Source organism: Anser brachyrhynchus, assembly GCF_964034855.1.
Source record: "Anser brachyrhynchus genome assembly, chromosome: 2".
NCBI classification, from domain to species: domain Eukaryota; kingdom Metazoa; phylum Chordata; class Aves; order Anseriformes; family Anatidae; genus Anser; species Anser brachyrhynchus.
The window spans coordinates 146,012,783-146,036,704 of record NC_137695.1 but is presented as its reverse complement, the minus strand read 5'-3'; the positions used below and the strand labels follow the sequence as shown (position 1 = coordinate 146,036,704).

At 37.2% G+C, this 23,922-nt stretch overlaps 1 protein-coding gene and 1 long non-coding RNA gene across 7 annotated transcripts in view; one reads left to right on the top strand and one right to left on the bottom strand.

Annotated features, from left to right (window-relative positions):
* Window positions 1–23,922, top strand: part of TRPS1 (transcriptional repressor GATA binding 1) — a 213,999-nt gene that overhangs the window by 153,063 nt on the left and 37,014 nt on the right. The gene's annotated exons all lie outside the window — the stretch shown is intronic.
* LOC308188713 overlaps window positions 9,814–23,922 on the bottom strand; it is a 40,035-nt gene continuing 25,926 nt past the window's right edge. The window contains exon 2 of the long non-coding RNA XR_013945711.1: window positions 9,814–23,922. This exon is cut by the window's right edge and continues 1,734 nt beyond it. This is a non-coding gene — a long non-coding RNA (uncharacterized lncRNA).

Here is a 23,922-nt window from a genome sequence, read left to right as displayed (position 1 = left end):
GTTACACGGCTTCTCCCATACTTTTAGAAACAAAACTCCTAGAATTTGCCATCCAGAACTTTTCATGGTTTGTTTTTCAGCTTCTGTGCAGATGCAAGCACACATGCTCTTTTAAATAGAATTATCCACACTAAAAAGAAAAGAGATGGAGAGGAACTTCCAGTGTTCTGTAATGAAAGGGGGCTCACTTTTCTGTAACATTTTCCACGGAACACTTTTGTTTGCACATAGATATTGATTTTCCATCTTCAGAAGGCAGTTGTTTATAATAAATACTGTGGTGAGCTGTTTTTGCTCTTTTAACTTTGTACACTTCAGAACTCTGGCTTTACTTAGTAAGGGTTTTCAGAGATCTTTTGTGATAGAACAGATATGCTGCAGTCCTGGATTAACATTTCAGAGATGTGAATGTGATTACCAGTTTAAAGAGGGTTTTTTTTTCCTTTTTCTTTTTTTTACTTTAAGGGTAGAAATGAACTATTTTTAATGTGGATAAGTATGTATTCTTGCATAGCCTGAAATTGGAGAAATGCTTATAAAAGGAAACTAAATAAGTATATAGAGGTGTTATGTTGCATAGTGCATACTGCAAGGGTTTTGTAGTGATCATTGTTTACATGATAGAACAAATAATGGAAACAGACATATATGGGAAAGTTTTAGCAGCTGTTTATCTGTAAATATCTGCAAATGCTATAAGCAGGAAAATACAATTGGAGACTTGCTTTCAGTTGACATTTTGGACAGACTATTGGGTTCTTTCTAGAGCTCTCCAATATACAGGGCAGTATTCGCACTTATAAGAACAGGCATTATAAGTTCCTATAGACTTCATTCCTACTCATCCATGGAGGAGAAACTTCCAAGGCTATGCTTTAGCACAGTGAATCCGTAGTATTAGGACTGAGTCTTTATAAAAGCTAACATAGAAGCTTTCTTGCAATTTTTCAGGTATCGGGTAGATAAATCTTAAAGTGCATTTCAAAAGTTCACATGGCTTTGTAGCTATACTCTGCATGTTCAGTTTGTCGTAGCATTACTTAGCCTCACTTTGGCTGGCTAGTATGTATATATGCCTAAGTTGAATAAGGGGTTAATATCATTTGTGCTGCAGTTGGAAATGCTCAAAAGTGTAACAACATTTATATTTTATATTCATCTAGTAGAAAAATGTGCACAGATGTGAGAAGGTGAGTTCAATAAATAATTGAGGAGGACATTAGAAGAAGAAATCAAAGGCACTTATATGCTTATGATCTTTTAATTAAAGATGGTTGAGTGCAGATCAGTGGAATTAATTTTAGTTTCCTTAATGGGCAGTGGAAGTGATTTTGTTCTCTTTGTAGTATACCCCTGTTATTTCACTGCAAGTACAGTTGGTAGTAAATGCAAGTGATGGATAAGGCTGGTGGTTTATTCTGGGCTGAAATGCTAAATTTAAAAAGTTTCAAAAAGGGCTGCTTAAGTGCACATTTAGACATACACAATACCGTCACGATAAAAAAAAATGCTGAACTTGGCTTAGTAGCAGTCTCAAATAAATAGGAACAGTTGCAAATGTATGGAGTTAGAACGTGACTTCAGGTGTCTGCCTGAATATTGAGTCATAAAAAAATGGTGGCTCTTAATGATATGAGAAAGAAAGCAAAGCTCTGCATTGCCTTCTAATCCTGTACCCATTATAGGTGCTGTTATGACTGGCTGTTCTGGGTTCAGAGAAGATACTCCATCTCAAAATAACAATAACCTTTTTTAATAGGTTGTGATTTAGTTACAACTATCTCACTGTTTTTTAAGCATTCATCTACATCTTCTACAGATAAAAAGAAAAAAAGTTGCCATGGATTGTTCATTGCCAAATGCAGCGGAGTGAAGCGTATTGTGAGCTGCTTCTCTAAAGTTAGCCAAACACTCCTCTTGCAGCTAATGACAGTTGTGCTGTTCCTGTGCATTTCCTGCTACCAAAAGTTACTGAACAGCTTTGTAATGTAGGTAATGTCTTTTGGGGACCTGAAGGAGGCAGGCAATGGAATCAGGCTGTATCCGTGAGAAGTCGGGTGGGCTGTTTTGAACAGCCGTGGAAATGAACATAAAAGACTAAAAGTCATGAAGAACATCAGTAGAAGAGCTAGAACTAAGTCTCAGAATGACTGATGGGCTTGTGTAGCTTATAAGAAAACTGCATTTTTAATTTGGATGAGCACTATTATAAGGAAAGAGCCAGGAAGTATCACAAAAAAAATTCAAAAAACTACCGAACTCGCCGTTCTGTTTGGCTGGATGCTGACTGCACTGGTGAGGTGGCCAGCACGACAGTGGTACAAATACATGGTACAAATTTATATCATCTTCGAACTGAAGAAATCATGGTGCTATGGGGAACTTCTCTCCTCTTGTACCTCTTGTGTTTTTATGATCTTTACAATGATCTACATGCCTTAATATCCCCTTGAAATCACCAGAGATGTTCCATAAATTGCTAAACTAAATTCTTAAACAGGCTTTAGTGTGCTACATGCACACAAGAGATTTATACCACTCTTCACTTTGCCTGCGGACAAGAAGTAATTCATTACTTGGAAAGTGTTCTAGTTTTACCTTGAATATGAAAGGCACAAACAACTCCTGTGACACTGTGCTTAACAGCTCTCTTGTTGTGGCACAGATTGTAAGTTTTCCTGTTCTCCCTCTTCACTCTCCAAGTTAGAAGCCTTGATCAGACAATAGAAGAGGAGTCATCAGCTTTGGAGGCAACGATTGAAAGTCACCTGCTGTACTCAGGGGCATGGGTTTACTTCTTTCACGTTGTCATTTTAGAAACCACAGTATAGTTACCAAAATTGCAATATATATTTAAAAACTGTGCAGTGTGAAAAATTGCCTATGCTAAAGTGGTTCCTTAATGACACTAAAATGAAAAAAGTGTTTTTTTTTTTTCCCCTTCCAGGACTTCTCAGTATTTTCTATATAGACAGATAGCAAACTTTCTTGACAAGTGCACTTCCTTTTTTTAAAACTGTTTCATCTTATCTTTTTCATAAATTCCTGCACTCATCTTTGAATTCTGCAGTGTTTAATGAGTAGATAATGATTGTGTCAGTAGATGAAAATTATTTCAGTTTCAATAACTAACAGTGGTGCTCCATGATAGCATAACTATAAAGAACAGTGTAATTAATGGATTTAAAAACTGGAGGAGTGCTTGGATTTTCAAATTGAAATCTAAAGGTAGTTCTTAAATACTGAGAAACAGTTGGGTTGATTCGTAGTGAAGAAAAATAATGTTCTTATTGCCCTGAGGATGTTCAAATTAAGTTAATTTTACTTTATTAAAAAAGAAAAATAGCACTTCCATATATTGCTTTGGAATTCTGAAAGCACTGAGTGATAAAAGAACCATTTTTTTTTCTTTTAAAGTTATGAAATTTATTAGAAATAGAAATAGAAAGTAGGTGTGAGTGAAGTATCAATTTTTGATCGTTATTATATATCTTTCAAATAAATCCCAAACCTTTCATAGTATTTATAGAAAAATCCACTGTTTGTATTTTAGTTCTTCTTAGCTTGACATATACTAGGCATTTATTCTTTTCTGTTCACTTAGAAATGGAATATATTATTTTTAATAATCTTACATAATTCCTGTATTATTTCATTATTTGTGGGCTATGCAGTGAAAAAACTCTTGGGTTTAAGCAAGAAAATCTTGCTATGGCAAAATTCTCTTTAATGTAAAAGAAAATGGGAAAATGTTTATAAGAATGTTAAAGTGCATCACAGGTGATGTTTCTTATTCATAACAGGTGCATATATTTTCTCTCCAAGTCTGCTGGAAAACAAAACAAAATAGCTTGGTATGTTGTAAGCTACTTTTCACACAGCTTCCATATCATTTTTTTATTAAATTCTAACCAGCGCGTTGTGAAATTTCTAGTTGTAGTGGTAGGCAGGTGAGAAGACAGTCGTGTTTTAACACAAGGATCGCCACAGTTTGTAACTCCACAGACCAGGAGGGCTCTATCTTTTATGAATTATGGTGGAAAGAAATAAATCCAGAAAAGATAACTTGTGAGGAGTGATACGCTGTATGGAACTCATTTTTACAGGGTTTACTGTGTTTCTGAAAGCAGCAAGACTTCTTTCATCTGACAAAATCTCACTTCTGTACTACAAAGGCTCGTAGAACACGTCTGATCCTAGCTCTGCACCTAGCAAGCCTGTCATGTTCTCCATGAAATATAAGCAAGGCAAAAGCTAAACATCTGTGACTTGAAATAGGCTGGTTTCTGTCTCGTTACATTTCTCCAATTGACTTCTGATAACTAGCAAGAGGCTCGTTGTAACAATGAATAGAATTGCCATTTAAATGCTGCTGATGTCCTGTTTGGTACCAGGGTTTGTGCTAATGGTTTGAAGTAAATCTAGAATATTCTGTATTTGTGTGTGTGGGTGGTGTTGGAGATCCCCTCATTAGGAAAGTCATTAGAAACAAAAGTCGAAGTGAGTGAATAGAAAATCAAATTCTGAGTTCTGCAAAGCGAGTACCACAAAAGCTGTCATAAAATAATGAGAAAGCAGAACAGTTTTCAGGCCCAGTACTGATGGAGCCAGCTCGTTCCGCTGACAGACTCAGCGCGCAGCTCCCACCGTGAGGCCTGTCTCCCGTCGTGCACAGTGACACAGCTCCGCTGCAGTCAGTGGGGCTGCACTGACGTGCCCTGGCTGAGAGAGTGCCCTGACAGCTTACCTTTCCCATTCACAGGTGGCAGTCGTTCCCTTTAAAGACCTTTTGGGAAATTAGTATAGCCTTTCCATATTGTATTTCCCTTGAAGTTCAAGACAGCCATCCAGTCCACCTGCTTTCCAGGACTACCTAACTCTCCAAGCTCTACTTTCACTTAGCTGTCCTATTTAACCTGGAAGGTGCTTCAGTTTAGACATCCCAGCATATGTAGCAAAATCTGCTTTGGAGACACAACATCAACTTAATCACTGAGACTAAGTGGTGGAGGTTCCCTCTAACCTGATTTTTCCAGCTGCTAGGTTAGAGCCAGGCTTCCTCGTACCTGCTCTTGTCTTGGTCTTCTGACTCCTGAATTCAAGGCCATGTAGTGGTCTGGCTTTATGCGGTGGATGTTCTCCGTCAGGGAGTGTTCCTCATCAGGTACTTCACGCTTTGGTGGAGAGGGCACTTTGGTGAGAAATTTCTTGTATATGAGCAGTTTCTGCTTTGACGCAGAGTTGCTTCAGGGAGTCCAGTTAGATTGCTATGCCAAAATCAGGCATAATGCTGCCATTGCTTCTTTGCTGTAAGCTTCTAGCCTTTCCAGGAGACTGCTAGGCAGGCCACAACCCTCATGAATCAACGTATCCAACCTTTTCCGGTTTTCTTTATGCTTGTAGTGAAAGAGATGAACACCTGATCTGAGTTTGTTGGATTACTGCATCAGTGAATCCCTGGAGAAACCTGAATTCAGGATAGTCAATGAAGAGAGGGAACAATCTAGAGCACTGGTATTCCTCTCTGGTGAAGGTCCTTCACGAATGAGGAAGGACATACATATTGTTATATAAACAGGCTCACCCATCCTGTCTTCTGAGCAGAGGTAACATCTTAAGTGAAGCACATAAATTAGGCAGACTGGATTCTTTCCTAATGGGAGAGACTGTGACTATCTCTTGTGTAAGCACAGCTTTATTTTTGGAATAGACGATTTTAGAACAGATCATTATGTGTTACAAATTTAACCCAGCTTTTTATTAAGCAAAAAATCTAAAACTGCAGAAAAATATGCTCATAATAGCAGGGGAAAAAAAGAAAAAGACGGGTTAAGAAAAAGAAGAATCCTTGTTAGTTAGTGTAAGTCATCATGCTTTTATTTTAATGCACATGGAGACAATCTAGGTGTTTGGAAATTTTATCTGTTTGTGTAAATCTGTTTTATGATTTACATAGTGAGTAATTCCATAGCTCAAACTATGTTTTCTTTCAACTCATATAGCTTCATAAAGGAAGCAGACTTCACTTAATGTTCTGTTGCATCAGACGGAGCATGGGGTGAACTGGAAATGCAGCTACTGTGGTGGCTACAGCTTTTTTTATTTGGGCTAGATCAGAATTTCAAAAGAGTAGGTTCAAATGACTTCTTTAATAGTGATCATTTGTCTTAAAAAGACTCCAGCTATGGAGCCTTTTGAGTGAACAATAAAAAGATGATCAAAAGATAAAATGAGCCGTGGTCCTCTGCTGCCAGAAACAGCACTTACTTTTCTGCCATCAACTGGGGATACTGCTTGTATAAATAAGTATAAATAGGTTGGGAGATGAGATAGGATTAGCTCAAGGAGGCCATCAATTGTTTATATGGTTAAGTTCTTTCTCTGCCATCTCCCAAATAAGATCTGCATTCAAAAGGATGTTCAGAGGTTAGTTCACAATCGCTGGTGGGTATTGTTTCGAGTGTAAGCTGCCTGGTATGCTTCCCATAGCGTTCATTATAAATCATCTTACAGTTATGAATCAGAATTTGTTCCCAATCCAATATATATATTTTTTCCAAGCCAGTCTTCCACTTGAAACATTAAACAGAACAATTCTAAATGTGCACATGGGGCTTAAAAGTAGGCACACTGGAAAAGGTGTAATACACTATTTGCTGCACTGTTTATTGTCTTCTCTGAAATGTTAGCTCTTACCTCCTAGGGGTGAAAAAAGACAAAAAGAAGATAAATGTGATATAGCTGAAGAAATGTGGGTCATGGGTGATCCCAAAATATTACTTTAAATAGCTGATTGAAAGCTTTGGAAATCATTTAGAAATAATTCTGTTAATACATCCTTGGCCTCCATTTTTATTACTAGGAGTATTTAAGCCATAATCTTTTATTTGTGGTGTAAGAATCCTCTCTGTGTCAATCACTGATGGCGTAAAATATGGATTATGTCTTAAAGTGGGAATTGCAGAACAAAAGAACCTTTCAGGGGCTCTTAGATTTGGGGGCAGGGGGGGCCTACAGAGGGTGTCCTAAGAATTGCTGTCAGAAAACACAGTAATAGTATTCACTCACACACTGAGAATTGAACTAATCTCTAGATCTAGTGTTACAGAGGAATTTTTCCTCAGAGGATATTGGCAAGGAAGCTAGGTATGGAGAAACTTCATCTTTTTCTTTCCCTCCATTAACCAATGAAGGGAGCATCTTCAGGCTGTACCTTGGGCAATGACAGCAGAGTGTGGCAACTCTGCGTCTTTTTCAGTTTACCCAGCCAGAGCAGAACTTGAAAGGTCCTGCAGGGTAACTGTTTGTTCCAACATCAGCAGTTCTTGCAAGTAATTTACATTCTCCCATGTAAAACTTCCTCCTTGCCCTCAGTGTGGACCGAGGAGAGCCACGCTCAGGGAGAGGGAGGTGTTTGGTACATTCACACTGAGCTGGTTTGTTGTGGAGGGACATTTCGTCCATCTGCAACTAAATGAGAGGGAGCTGTGTATAACACACATTATACACATATTATACAAGATAACAGTCTGCTTTGTGAATGTTTCTTTGCTATGATCTTTTATATATATTATTTTGAAGAGTGCCTTTTTAAAAAAAAAAACTTAGCAGTTTTTTTCACAAACCAGAGGTGGGAAAGTATTAAACTTACCACTATTCTCATGTACTTCCTCTGGGCCATTTCTGTAAGAGAAGAACCGATACTGTAACTGCTGCCAGTTTTGTTGTGTTTTTAGGCCCCGTGTCAATCCAGAGAATTATTTTTTTGCAGCTGTCAGAAGTCTGGTTTGTCCAGCTAGCACAGACACCCAGTGTCAGCACCGTGATGTGCCTTCTAGCACTGGGGGCATGAGGGTGCAAGAGAAATACAGGGAAAGGAGGGTTCAAATATATCAGTACATGCTCACTGTCTCATGGACCTTTAAAGGCCAGTCTTGTGAGATAGCTGCCAATCTCCTCCTGAGTGATTCATTCAGAGAAGAAAGTTCCTAGGGTTTTCTTAAAACAGTTGTCTTGATGTGTTTGCAGACCCTGACATCAGCTAGAGATGGACAACAGCAGACGTTTTCCTTTCAGTTTCTCCTTGATAGATCTTGAGTTACCTAGTGGCACACTTGATTTCTCTTCAGTAGATATAACTGTGCCTTCAGAAGATAAAACATAAACATCTGCAAAACATTTCTCATACCAATGTCTCTTTCATCCTGATATTACCCCCCTTGGCTGTAAGGGCTTGTGAAATATTTGTACACTTACTTTTGTGCAATGCAAAATAAAGAACAACGCCCAAAGGATTGAGTTGACCAAGCAAAGATCTTAAATCATGATGTTGAAATTGGGGGGGAATGCTTGAAGTAGTAAACTCATCTCTTCACCGAACATGCTTACAGGATCAGGCCTCAAGTTCGTGTAAATCTCAGACTGTAGCATCTTGGGTAAAGGTTGAAGTTGCAGTCAATTATTTTACCAGATCTCTTGTATATTTCTACAGATGCTCTGTAGAACAGCAACAGCAAAAGGAACACTGAATAAATGAATGAATAACTAGCTGTAGTAAATTGCTGAGGGATCTAGGAGAAATAATAATAATAATGGTAACAGTAGTAATAATAACAAAACTTCTATTTTGAGCTGAATATTGCCATCAGATACTTTGGAAATGTTAATGTGTGAAGTCAAATGTTTTCTGAAGATGTCCAGCTATTATTTTGAATTTAACTTGTGTAAGCTATATTTTTTTTATCAAAGCCATGTTTTACCTGTAAATGAAAGTAGTAGCTTTCTTTCCATATCCATTGATTTTTTCTGATTTGAGAGGAGATGGGCTGTTGTATTGATGCACCCATTTTGAACTGGTAGGGTTATCAATTTCAGATCTACTCCTCTAGTTGTCATGGGATCAGAATCTGGCTTTTAGATATTTATAAACATAATTGAGAGTTTAGAACAATAAATAAAGGAGAATAACTTTTCAGTTTTTCCAACTAGGCTTGTATTACTGTATTAAGGATTTACTGCATTATTTGGTGGGTTTTATATTTCAGATAAGTGGAAAGTAATTCTTATCGTTTAGCAAAACATAACAGGTATGTACATGTATGGCCGAGCAGACAATCTGTCTGTGCCCAGATTATACTTTGTCAATCACTCAGTACAAAAGAGATCCTCAGTAATTTGATTAGACTTCCAACCTTTCAACATACAGCAGATTTTGGATTTGTTTCCTGTTAAGACCGCATCTTTCTAATGTTATTTGTCTGTGTATATAACTTTTGAAAGATACAGTATGTGTTACCATGTTGACTTGATGGAAGAATTCTTTTGAGGACTAATTTCTATCTGCAAAGGAAAAAAAAAACACATTTCAAAATCAAAACAGGAGTCAAATTTCAAAACCTAGAAGAGTGTAAAGCCCTATGTGAGGAGTGGTATTACAGAAAACTTAATTTATTTTCCTAAGTAGCAGAACAAATACAATTTATATAAATTCTCCTGACATATGATGAAAAAAGTTTTTCCTCTTAGTTGTCATTTTAATACCAAATTTCATCTCCATGTCTCACTGGGAGTGAGCTAATTGCAAAATATATATATTTAGAATAACTTCTATTGTTATATCATGTGTCTTGTTGTAATAATGTTTGTATATATTTCATGAACCTGAATGGTTTTCCAGTTGACTGAGTATTACTCATGTGGTTTAAGAACTGTGATCCAAAGGTAACATTTTGAGCATTGTATGTCTCACTAAGAAGGCTAAATTGTACCTGAGTTTATTTTTCACAGAGGTGTAGAAATCAGAGAGCAAAGCTATTTAAACTTGTGTGTTTAATGTTTCTAAAAAGTATTTTTCAAACTTAAGTTTCTTAGACAGAGGCTTAGATTTTCTAAGGGTATTTGATTTAGTATATAAAAGATATTTGGACTGATATTTAGCATTTCTAAAATGCCATTATCATACACAGTTAAATAGGTTAATTGACAAACCTCAAAAAGTTGTCATTAGTGGGGAATCACAGCTCATTAGAAATGTTTAGAGTACACAAATGCTAATTACAGGGCCAATACTATTAAACATCCTCACTGGGCATTCAAATAATTGCAAAATTACTACTGCAAGAGTGAAGTCAGTCCTGGATATAGTATGTAGTAAAAACATACTAAATAGAAGTCGAATAGACAAGTTGCACGATACAGCCTTACATTTGGTGGGTAATTTACAGTGCAGTCCATGTAGCACATAGAAAAAGAAAGAGAAAACTGGCTGTTCTGATTGCCATACATAGGATCTTCCAGAGGAGAGAATGCAATGTGCTAATGAGAATATTTTTCTAATTGAGAGAAGCGTAGTGAAAACTGGAGTCTCTAAGCTGAGGTTTTATAAATTCAGATTAGAGATCAACAGCTGGGAGAAGCTGCCAGTGGGGTCTCTTGGTTTGTCCAAATCAAGATGAGGTGTCTCTTCAGAGGCCTGTTTTAGCCCAACACACAAACCTATAGCCAAATACAAAATACTGACTTGGATCCAGCAGCAATGAGTTGAAATTTAATGGCCCGTGATACACAAGATGTCCTTCCTAGCCATAAATACAATGAATCTTTGACGTTTCTAAAAATGGTCGGTGAAATCTCAGTAGAATCAGTGTCAGTATATCACTCATTTTCTCTTCTGCCTCCGAACTGTAGGACAGGTGGAGCTGATTTTTTTTTTCCTGTGATTTATCTCAGGAGGTGAGAGCCCCCTGATTCCTCACATAACCTCCTGTTCTGTGATACTAGCCTGAATTTTCTTTGCTAGAAAACTGATGAATCTTCTTACTGCCTATTAAAGGACTGATGCTCTCATTGGAGCTTTGGTGAGTTAATATTAAAACTAATCCACGGCTATCATAAATGGCATCCACTTCTCTTTTAATTGGCTTAACTTTGTAATCAAAGTGACCATCTTCCCATTTCATATTCTGAAACTTTACCCTCCCTTCAGCAAGTCTGCTGCATAATGGAAAAGCCAAACTTAAATGTTTGCCATGTCACATCTCTTGATTGCACAGTTGATATTCACTGTATAATATTATTATATCTTCTGTGAGAAAGGAGAGTCCTAAGAAAGAAAGAAGGATGCTAAATAGACAGCTGGCAAAGGTAGTTGATCTCTCCTCTGTTGAACCGAACGCTTCCAGCTGCGTTCTCCTCTGATCTCGGTGGTGCGAATCCCTCCTGCGTGTTCTGCTCTCGGTCAGAGCTCAGCGTGCCTATTGGTGTCGATGGGTTTTCCTTCTGGGAGCTGAGGCCGGCTGTGCTGGGGGGATCCGCTCTGCTAACCAGATCTCCAGTGCATGCCTGAATTCAGACAATCCCCATGCACTGAGTTTTTTTTAAAGTTAAACATCTTTACATGTCTTTTAGTAATGTACGCAGGACAAACTCATATTTTCCCTTTAAGAATTTGCTTACACATCTTCTTGCTGCTATGCAAGTGTTGTTTTTTTTGTTTTGTTTTGTTTTTTCTTCTTTAATCTTTGGGTATTTCATCTTTCTGCAGCTTTTGTTTCTCCTTTGAGCTTGTAGTCATGCACTTTGCCCCAGACAGGTCTCTGAAACAAAAGACTAAATGAATCCTTATTTCTAGTTTCAGCTTGCAGCCAGTACTTTCAGGTAGATTATATTTCTAAACTTCGGGTGTGAGATACACAGTCTCAAATGACACATCACAACAGATATTGTAGCGAATGCTATCTCATTTTTTTATTATCACTGTTCTTTGAACTGCAACATTAAAACAGGAAAAAAATATTAATTTAAATACAAATAATGCGGTATGCGGTTGCTCTCTGTCAAATACTGCTGTTTCAAAGGATGGATGTTTTCTTTGATTTTTCCTCCATTAGATTTCTGTATCAGTACACTGAATTTTGAAGAAAGATGCCTGAATTCACATATTTTTCATGTTTTTATTTTGATTTGTGTCTCACGATATGAATGAAAGGATATACACAAAGCAGATTTTCTGCCCTATCACACTGTGCAATTTGTACTGGACTGAAAATTGAACTAAGTCCTCTGGGCGCGAAGTAAGAACAAACAGCTCATTCCCTTCTGCTTCTCTAAACCACACGAACTTAAATATTAATGAAACTTTCATGAATCATGTGTAACATATACTGCCCCTTTGTGCTGGAAAATGACGGTCTTTTTATGGTTCTTGCTGTACAGCCTGGATAATAGGAAGCAGAGTCATAAAACAAGTAATTAATACACTTCTGAACTAAGCTATTTTATTGTGTAGATCTTAATTAAGAATGATAGATACCAGTGATTGAGTGGCACATAATACATTTGGTCAACATAAGTGAAAGGTCAGTTATCATTTTGACTACTTTAAACGAAAATGTTTTCTCTTATGTCAGTGATTTCAGAAACCACAAATGTCAAAGTGAAATGCTTTATGCATTCTCTTTCTAGAACGCAGATTTTTAGTGACATGACAGGCAAGGAGTAATAGAGAGCATTTGATTTGCTATGGGATTTCTGATCAAACAATCAGAAGGGGTAAAAAAAATAAAAAAGAACGTGTAAATATTAAATCTTGGCTTTTTGAGTGCCTTCAGTTTAGGGTGGTTCTCTGGTTCTCTTTCTGAATAACATCACAACCCCTCCTGCCTGAACACCATTCAATCAGATGGGACACTTTGAAATTCTTTTCTGAAAAATCTCATCGACTTGATCAAAACATTCCTTGATGTTTTCAGAACATCTCTAAGTTATTCATTTTCAGGAGAGTGGGAAAGGGTAGCCTTAACTCCCAGGCTGGGGATGCGTTCAGGCATTACAGCATTATCGAACCAGAAGACAAGTCAGAGGGGGAGCTCCTGCTCTGGCAGTAGGAATGTTAGACATCTCACAGATGCTCGTACCAGTGCTACATGTTTAACTTCACTTGTCATCTCTGTGTTCTTCATAGCTTAGACACCTTCTATTTTTCTTTAATACTGTACAACCATGATTAAAGTCAATAGAAAAAAATACCCTGTCCTGAGGCTATTAAGATAGCCTTAGATACTTTAAAGGATACGTGCCTAGGCAAAGACCCTGTTAAGAGAAGGACTTTTTGAAAAAAGTCAAGATGACTTTTAAAATTTTGCATTATTAAAAGATCATTTGGTATTTTGATCTCATAAATTATGTACTCTCTCCTTAAGGACGAGCTGCTGCAGTTAAAGAGGATAAAGAGAGGGATAAAAAGGAAATGACCAAAGAAAATTTTTAATTCAGTTTGGTGATGGGTTTTGCGCAGTATCCAAAACAACAGAGTTCAAACCGGGGACTCAAGTTAATATTGTAGTTCATGTAGCAATTGATTATTTTAAAAATACTTGCTTGAATTGATCATGAGGTGCTGTTATACCTCCTATGCATCCTAGTGCAGTTTGCTATACTAAAATAAAAGATTTAACATACTTGATAATGTAATAAGATGGAAAATACCAGTTCATACTAGTTAGTTACCAGTTACATACTAGTGTTAGTAGAGAGCTTTAAAGAACAGCATCTCCTTGCTCAGGAATTCACTAGTTGGCAGTACTTCTAATAAAGTCTGAGTGTGCTTGAATAAATGGTTTTAGCATGCTTCAAGGTGAGTGACTAAGTCTGATTTCTTAGGAAAATGGGAATGATCACCAAATTTGATCAGTACAGCAAAAGAGAGAACCGAGTACATGAAAATGTAAGAACAATAACAAAGTAAAAGGTCCTATGTAGAAGTCAGTGAGGGACTGAAAAAAATCTGCACAAATAATAGAGTAAGCTGGTCAGTGAAAAAGGAAGAACTGACTCGGCAAGAGATCTGTGCTGGCGTAACTGGTGTTTGAATATACCAGTTTCTCAAGCTGTCCCTTGACCTTGCTAAAAATGAAAAATAAAAATGAATGACTAATGCTTTTCCAGGCTTTCAGTTCTTAAAAGATGCTAGTAACTGGGCAGGAAAACAGACACAGGGGGCTGTCTATGGCCTGGCGATGAGGCAGGCAAGCCAGTGCTCCCACAGCTCACTGGTATGCTTTGGATGAGAAACAGTGATATGATTATGACTTGTGTACACAACAGGGAAGATTGTAACTAGCAGCTTATGTTTTAGTATAATTCTAACTTACTCGGGCAGCTCTGGGCACACTCCTCAGAAGCCACTAATGACGTTGTAGTTGTGTAACTTGAACGGTCTCTGTTCTTGCTCAGGCTGCCAAGAATACTGCAACCCAAAAAGCCTCTTATGCAACTGCAAGTGAGAAACTTGGGCCACTGCAGACAGTCTCATCTTGACAATTGGATTTTTGTCCAGTCTGGCTTTTCAGCTCATTTTTTATGTTAACAGGCCTATGGTTTTCCTAGATAGGTTTCTTCAGTATAACAAGACCGTATATTTTACCAGGAAGCCGGGCACAATGTACTACAGTACAGTTACATCTCTAATCCAGCTTTCATTTATCTGTACCTTACCCGGTAATTAGACTGCTGACAAATTTCCAGAAGGTCTGAGAACCGCCAGGAAATCATAATCAAGCTAGGTGTTCTTTGGAGAAGAAGAGAGAAACTTTTCTGTACAGCTTGTCTGGACCCATAACGGGAGCAGCACGTGGCTGGAAGTGACCTCCTGCGTCACTGTGTTCAGCCCTGTGCAATCATAGGATGTCACATTGGCCTTGTAATAATTAGATCAACTTCTATTTTAAAATACGTAGAACCTTTTTTTTTTTTTTTTTTTTTTTTTTAACCCTGCTATTCTTCTGGAAAGACTGTTCCAGAAATAATGTGCTTGTTATAAACCAGCTTCTCATTTCTGCTCTCAATTCATGCCTGGCCATAACTGATGAGAGACTAGACAAATTACATCATTAATTGTTTGTTCTCGTTTGTTCTCCATTTATGTTAGTGTCATCTTAGCAAACTTCAGCTACTCAAGTTCTTGACTTTAAAACACTAAGAAAGGTATGTGGGATCTGGGAATTTGTGTGGAAGGAAGCCTCTCCTTATCCACGAGATACTTTTAGTGGTTGTTTTCTGGGTGCTGATTTTGCCCAGTTTCAGTTCTTTAATAACCTTTCTCAGTTCCTGAGGTGAAGATGAGTTCCTTGTCAGCACAGGAAGGCACTTGCTGAACTAGTAAGTGTACACGATAGTTTACCTGCAGGCAAGATAAAAGCATTTTGTCCTTAATTATTGATCTTACATTTGATCTGGGGTGCAAGAAGTCACTTGAACAGTTGAAGCATTGTATAGATTTTTCTCTGTGAGTAATGAAAAGTTGTGACTGACTCAAGGAGACAACGGAAAGTTCTGCTCAAAGGGGATTTTTTTTAAATGGAGGGAGGTTACTAGTGACATCCATGAGGTGTAGGCTGGGGGCCAAATTTTAAAAGAATTTCTTTATGTTCTTGGCACAAAAAGAGTGCAACCATTCATTTGGAAAATGAGGATGAGAATTTCTGCCTAACATGGCTGGATATAGTGGTTGTTAGACATTAGCATCTCCTGGAGATAAAACAGTGAAGTAGCACTCTTGAACCAGATGCTGAGCTCCAGAATCAGGCTCCTTCTTGCTTCTTCTATCCCTTGCTTCTTGAATTCCTTCCTGAAAGGTGGTATTTGCTTCAAGAAGGCTTGACCCTGAGTGAAGATCTAGTGTCAACCTCTCCTATTTTTTGTGCAGGTGTTGTAACAACTAAGCTAAAAGAAAATATTACCATACTTGTCTGCAAGTGGACGTGGTCCCAGCTGCTCTGAGATTTTTACGCACTCAGTGCTATGATTATTTTTTAAGAGACATTTCAGTGTGCTTTGCCTGTTTTCCAGACTCCTGCTGAGCTTATGCAGGAGACAGCCAGGGAGCTCCTGAGGCACAGGTAGCTCTGTGAATAGCAAAATGGAGAACTTGATGCAGCTGAGGAACTTTCAGGTAAAAGCCAGAGCTGTTTTCAGGGTTAATGGCTGCAAAGCATGGGTAGTGTAGCTTGTAGTTTGGGAACCAGGCACCTAAGGACAAACGAAATCCCATTTTAGATGCCTAAAACCTTTATTGGACCTGGACCAAATGCTCTATTTTTATGTTTGGAAAAATGTTGCGGAGACCGTAAGTGCTTCTGATTTTGACATGCAAATGCTTAGTTGATCAGAATAAAAAAGCAATAATCTTATGCCTAAAGAAGTGTTAAAAGACATTCAGATTGAGATGTAAGCCTACAAAATCAAGGAAATCCTGAGGTAGGATTATTCCATTAATCTTTCTGTCCTCCTCCACCAAACTCAAACTCCCTTTGTCCTAACATTGTTTATTCTAGCAAATATGGTTGTCTATGTGCCTGCCACTGGGGTAACATTTATTATCCCCATGTGGAACAGTTTATTATAATGTAACTGATATAAACAGTGAAAAAGATGTTGTCTCTGGGATCTTTCTTGGCCCACTGGAGCCTGATTTGTTAACCTTCTGAGCCTGCTGTGAACCTGGCCTGGTACTCAGTAACATATATGAAGGCTGTAGGGCTGGAGGCTGTGGGCGGCTATAGTTCTACCACTCATTACAGTCTTTTATTTTGCTTATCTGGAATGTATATTATTTTAGTTGGGATAATTTGGGGCAGTTGCATTTTTTTAATGTATTACAATATTGTAAAAGCACCTAAAATCTTGGTTGTTGCTTTCAGCATCCGCAGATTGTATTATAAATAGACACTGTAATACGGTACTTGTTTTTCTATTATTTATCTAACAAACCACCCATGGTGTGTAAATTCTATCAAACAATGTCTGCGTTGTGAAAGAGAATAACCATTGGTGTCTGTTTTAAAAGTTACTCCATTTGCTTAGTGGGACTATATATACATTTAAGATCAGCCAACCAAATTAGGATATGATGAAGTAATGCTTTTTTAGTGCTGCTTTGATTCCTCTTCCATACCGTTCTGTCTCTGTGAATTAAAGAAGAAAAGTTTCTGGGAAGATGAGGGGTTTTGTCCTGAACGAGAATTCTGCCCTGCTGAACCCTGAGCACTTGAGCTTGGCATTTTGTTGTAGGGAAGGGCACTTCTCCATATGGGGCTGGGAGAACAAGGAAAAAAACATAATTAAGTTAACACCTTTCACTTTGTTACACATTTGAGTACCCTGTGGATATTTGATGTATATGTATAAATTGGCATTATGAAGCCAGTTCCCCCCAAATCAAAGAGCACTGAAGAATTTCTGTCTTTTCATGGGTACCGACAGGTGAGCATCTGAGTAATTTATTTCTCACACAGAGAATAAACAAATATATTAATCTGTGGCCTGTGACTTTCAAAATGAAGCATATTGAAGAAGATGGTGTTTTTAATCTATACATCCATTGTAATAGTTCAAGTTTTGAAACTTTTTTTTTTTTTTAATGAGTATCAACCGTGTAGCATGTTACTTTTTACTAGACTCACAAGAACTAAGTAGAACACTCAGATTTCCAGGAACTCATAAAAACTCCTTCTTTTGTGCAGAAGAAGGCATTTTTAATGTGTCTTAGAGCACAAATGTTTTAGTAGTAGTACTGCATGTAATGAAAACTGTTACTATACTATGCACAATTGCTAGACCTGTGCAGAATTACACAGCAGTATAGATCTCCATTGATAAGTAAATTCCCATGCTTTTTAGACAGGATTAATGGATCGCTTGCACGGCAGACTTTATAATTTAGAGTTTAAATCTACAGAAACGTGCTCTTTACAGTGGAGAAAATCTCCTGTCGATCTTTGCAAGAATTTACATTTAACTGGATCAGTACAAGAAATATTGTAATATGCAAATGATTCAAATTACTGCAGTAGCATTTTAAAATGAAGTGTGCATTCTCTACCCTCATAGCAGAGGCATTCTAAGAGACAGGTCATTTTAAAATATAGAAGATGTGTTACGTGTTTTAGGAGTGTTCCCCAGTTGAGCAACAAGGAGTATATATTTAAAATTCATATTGTTGCTCAAAGCGAAAGAAACCTGAGTCCCACCTTTTGTATTGCGTCAGACAGGCTTATGCACAGTAGCAGGATTTGATGAAGCAATGTGTATTTACAAATACAGAAAAAGAAATATGAAAACTCAGTTTTAACACTTGGTAGTTTATGCAAGTCTGTTATCACCATTAGATTAATGTAATCAAAATGACTGTCCTAATTAATAGATTGTAGACTAGAAGCGATTATACACATTTCCAATTTTATGTTTGTGTTTATATTCTAGTTAGTGGTTTAGGCTGTGAAATTTTGGCCCTAGGGTTAAACCCAAAGGTTTTCAAATGAAGAAATCCATGGCTAAAATATGTTTGGTGGGAGGGAATAATACAATTACACATAGCTTTTTGATAAACAGCCTAAATTATGCTTCAAAGGACAGATGTGGCTTTAATAATCTGAACCATTTGCATTTTCAGATTAAACTCTGCTTGATTGCATTGTACTTGATATGTATACTTAAATCTATATGTTAAATGTTATACTTTGATATAGAGCATATTGTTTGACTTTGTTCTTATGATCTGACAAGCTTCATTATATAATAAACTAGTTTAAATAAATCTTAAAGACATAAAAGTGTTCTTGACAGTAAGAAAAAAATTTAAAGCACACAAATGATATATCGGTTAGATGTTCCAGAGAGAGTCAAAGCTTTTTTCATTCAGATCTTTGAACATGTGTTTTGAATAAAGCTGTAAGGCATTTTCCAGTAACCAGTGTTGTATTACAAAAATGAGTAAAGTAAAACAAAAGGAAAACATGTTTCAACATTTTATTCAGTATTGTCACACATTGTTGCACATTTCCAGCTGGAAGTAAATGTGACATTTGTAATGCTAATTTTTCAAACCTAACCTTTTATAATATATAAAATATTACTTGGGATGGTGTGCCCTTGTGAAAAGAGCAGGAGTAATGAAGTACTTGATCAGGGTTCAATTGGATTCCTAATGGCTTGAGTGCAATTATACTGCCAGTTTGTTGCAATCAATCAAAACCATTTCTGAATTGTTCTCTTAAATTGTATCTAGTGGTAACTGCTGATAAGCAGGTTACAGAGCACTTGACCTGATACACTATCAGTGTGTGTGTCTCACAAAAAAATAATAATAATAAAAAAATGCGGTTAATGCAACCCTGTTTATGCCATATGAGAAGAAAACTGAAGAAAAAGATATGTTAATTTAGAAGAGCAAGTTGTAGCCTTGTTTCATGGTACGTGTGATATATAAATGTGAAAATAAGCATGATGTAGGTGGACATAAGAAAAATGCAGTACATAATTTTGGTGTTGCATATGTAATACTGTTAATTGTTGGCTGTAGGTACAGTAAATAATTCAGAAAAAAAGATAAAGCTCTCTAAGTTGCTCCCATTTTTGTTTATCACAGTGACAAATTGCCAGCCTCCCTCAGCTCAGAGAGGAGAGAAGGAGGAGGAGCAGAAGGGAAGAAACACATGCAAGCACTTTGGATATTAAAAAATGCCAAATTAAAAAAAAGGGAGGGGGGAATCTTACAATTAAGCCATAACGGAATTTATAGAAAGATGGATATAATTTATTTTGGTTTTATTTGTCCCGGGCCATAACATATTAGCCTGGAAATATAATCTAAAACACACCACATGCAGAGTTGCTAATGGGACATTTATGCTAAAGGGACTTATTCCCCCTACTTCAGGATAGGAAAAATATACTATAACATTTCATCACAAGGCATTCCTAAGAGTGAAAGCTAATTAAATCGTTTTTACTGTAAGTTTAAAGTATCTTATAACTGAAAAACATTAATCCATGTGAGAAATCAGCTAATGTGGTACTTGAAGACAGGCACCTTGAGGCTGATGGTGTGGGGATCAGAAGTCTCCTATTTCCCAGGAGTGCGGGTACCTCCTCTCTTGCCAAATCATACCCCACTACAACTGAGCAGGAACCATTTTGCTGTGAGCGTGGCAGTATAACGGCATATCAATCACTATTTGCCTTTTGTCCCATAATTTCTATCCTGAATCTGGTGGCAAAAGCACAGGAGGGTTGTAGCAAGACAGGATGGGTGCCCACATGACTTTTACGAGCTACCTTGATGCTCACACTGATATGTCATTCCCGTGGACGGCAGAAACAGGAATTCCATGCATCCCACTCAAAGAATATCTGCTTGTTCCCTGAGCAATCTCTTTGCTAAATATGTGTCTTTTAGCTATCATGCAAAACCATTAAGGATTCAGTTTGTAGCTGTACCCCCTAAACGATTACCAGTTATCACCACATAATTTTGATGCTTAAGATGTCGACTTCCTCAATATTTAGCCCTCACCTCTATTTCAGATTACTGACTTGGCAGGTGTATAGCTCAAGTTCTTTTTCTTTCCTTTCCTTCTTTTTTTCTTTCTTTTTTTTTTTTTTTGAAACTGAAACAAACACATCTTCATTGCATAATGAAAAATTGCATCTAGAAAAGGAAAGTAGAAGGGAGTTTAAAAAAATTGGTTAAGGACAAAACATATTTCCAGATGGTCTCTCTTGTATTGTACCGCTTTATATACAGGACCATCTGCAACTCTTTAGTTAATTTCCACTGGTCTAATTCTGTACTTGCATGTATGTATCTAGAATAGATTTGACCAAAATATGGGACTTTTATGTACTGTTTGTGGGATATTTTCACAGTAATACATAGCAGAGCTTGGCTGCTCTGCCCTTTGTATAGATAGAGAATGCCAAAGGGTAGGGAATGGCCTGTTCTCCTCTTATATCTTATCCAAGTCTTTGGAGGCTCCTAAACTCAAAAGAGTACAACGAGCAGATTTAGTTCAGTGTGTGTAGATACACTGGGAAGCTCTGCATGCTCTTTTTAGCCCACAATATTTATTACATACAGCTTTAATATTGCTGTTTAAAAACCCATCCGTTTGCTGCATTTAACAATACCTCTCATCTCTCTTTTCCCAAAGACAGGCATTTAAAGCTTTCAAGATAATAGCGGGAAATTTTTGCGCAGAGGCATTGATGTAATGGCAACAGTAGTTATTCTTTTTACATTGAAATGTCAGTTTTCAAAGACTTGGAATTGCAGAGTGGATTTTGGTTGCATTCATTTTTAATTGATCGTATTGAAAAAAAAAGGAGAAAAAAAACGCTGGAGGAAACACCTGAGAACAGCAACCTGTCTGAAGTGTTTGTCACTCATTTTTTGTTTTCAGAATGTCTCCTACTTTCTTTATATGACTTGAATAGATTGTAAAGTACAAAATAATTAAGTATATCAAAGTAATCAAATCTGTTGCAATTGCAGTAGATGTATGCAGTGTTTTATGCATTTGAGTACTATTTAAGTACTTCCTATATTTAAGATATATAATTGTTAAATTGTGAAATATAATTATTTCCATCCCTTCACATATTCAGATTCTACTGTCCAAATTCTATTCCTTACTGGTTTACTTAACTTTTGAATGGCTTATGTACTTTAACTAAAGTTATACAGTTCTTTTTCTGGGCTTTAGACATGCAAAGAAGTAGATGATACCATTTCTCTTTGTCTCTGTCTCCATTTTTCTATCTCCTTATTCTGAGGCTAACATTTAGAAGAAAACAACACTGCAGTTGTCTCTTTCTCCTTGTAGATCTTTCATAACGGATGTTTTCAGGCAATGGAAACCACAGAGCGCATGGATCAAAAAGAATGTGATTCAGGTGATGAAAGCAATTGTTTCTTGGTGCCTGTCTTGATTTTCCTTTGAGTTTGTGCTGAAAGGTTGAGGTTGAAATCAGATGATAACTTTCCAAGTTCCCTGGATGGTTTAACCATCCCCATGTTGTCTGGAAATTTAGCTGGATCTGTTTTCGTACCAGTTTCAGACTGAGATTTTCATCTTTGCTGATAGGAATTGCTGCAAAATCCAGTCATTTATTTTCACATAAACAGTAAACTTCAGCTGTTGCTCTGATTTTCTCCTTTGGAACAACGTGGCTTTCCTAATTACCTAAGCCTGGGACTAGCTGCTATCTGACATTTCTGTTTGAACTGGGTGTTTGTTACATACAGTTCAGTTTACGACTAACACTACTGGTCAGAAATCCTAGTGTCTCTGATTGGAAAGCAGTTCCAAGCTGCCTGTGTACCCCAGGTAGATGTTGTCCATGGAACATGTCCATCCAACATCTGGGCCACCCCAACATTCCCAAGCTACTCTGGAAAGAGTGAGTCCAACTAGGACATTTTTTTGGCTGCCAAAGTAAGAGAGCAGGTGTTGGCGTTTATGTTCCAGCTGTGTAAATTGACTGTGGGTATCTATTTGGGTAGTTGTTTATATGATCTTCTTTGGTGTAATGTTTGGGCACCTACATGACGCAAAGCAAAGAGAGGCAGGGCACTCGTGCAGCCCTGGGGGAGCGATGTTGCTGTTGGCTGCTGCTGAATCGATCTTACCAGGAAGTTGATGACCATGCCAACGTTTCTCTTTTTCGTCTTCACTGTCTTGTTCTTCATGGCTTTTTTTTCTCCTTACCTCTCAAAGGACATAAATAAACATCTGAGTTGGCTGCAGCCCTGTAACAACTTTCCCTCAAAGTGACAGGCAAAATAAATGGTGAAATGATATTGTTCAGAATTATTTATCTCAGATGGACTGCTAAAAATTCACCAACATTGTAATCATAGATACTGAAAATAGAAGAGTAAACTTTCCTTCCAAATGAAAAGTTCACTCTGCTTTTCCTGGTCTCATGTAGTCAATTGTCTTAAAGCCATCAGTGTGTCATTTGAGAGACTCTGACCATCAATTAAATCTGACTTTCAATCTTTTGTAGGACCTCTTGATATTTTATTCAAGCATACAGTCTGCCTCCTGCAGCTCTTCTTAGCTCAGGATTTCATAGTTTTGGATAGCAGGCCAACTAATCTTGTCTGCACGTCTTTCTACAACATCTACTGGAATGATGTAGTAAAAGGCTGAGTCCCAACTGCTTCCATCATGGCACACAGCTCTTAGCAGCAGAGAAATTTTATTGGGAAGAAAGGAAAGTAAAACCCCAAAGAAGGCACCATCCTGCTGCTAGGACGGACTATTTCAAGAGCAAGGTTTTGGATACAGATTTATCTTGTTTTATCTTTCAAGAAAACAATTGTATTTAATTTCATTATACTTTGATTTCTAGACATTTCCATATTCTTCAGATTTTCTTCCATCTGCTTAGCTGTGGAAACATATAAAATAAGTCACTGATTTTCAAATTCTTAGTGTACGTCTGTAGTACACTAAACACATTCAGTATTCATCTGGTATGGCATTTGAAGTCTATTAGTTCAGCTGAAAAATACAAAAGTAATAAACTTGTACAGAATTTATACTGTAAAGTAATAAATAGTTGATAAAAAGCAATGAATTGTAGGTTCATTGCATTCCTTGGTGTCCAAAAATTCACTCATTAAATCCTCAAATGAACCTAAGAGTAATCGTGACAACTCACAGGGCTAACACAATAACCTGCAGAAGATGAATTACTAAATGGTTGCAGCTACCAGAGTTGTGCTCACAGTCTGATTAGGGGCCATAGACAAATGTAATTGGGCTTAGAGAATAACTGACAGCTTAAAGTCCTGAATGCCAGACAACAAGAAAAATGTGATGATATTTCAGCATCTCTCAGATGAGTAAGAAGCATGTTTCCACAGGCCTGTTACATTACTCAAAAAAAATAAGTTTTCAGTTTGAAAATATGTATTTAAAGGACATTAAAATTAATACCTAATATATTCAATAATCTTGGTATTACACAATTTGAAAATTAAAACAAACAAAAAAAAATAAAGCCAATTTAAGAGTGTAGGGAGAGTTTTGAATATAGTCTGATTATTTATGTATAGCAAAAATCAATTTATCCTTT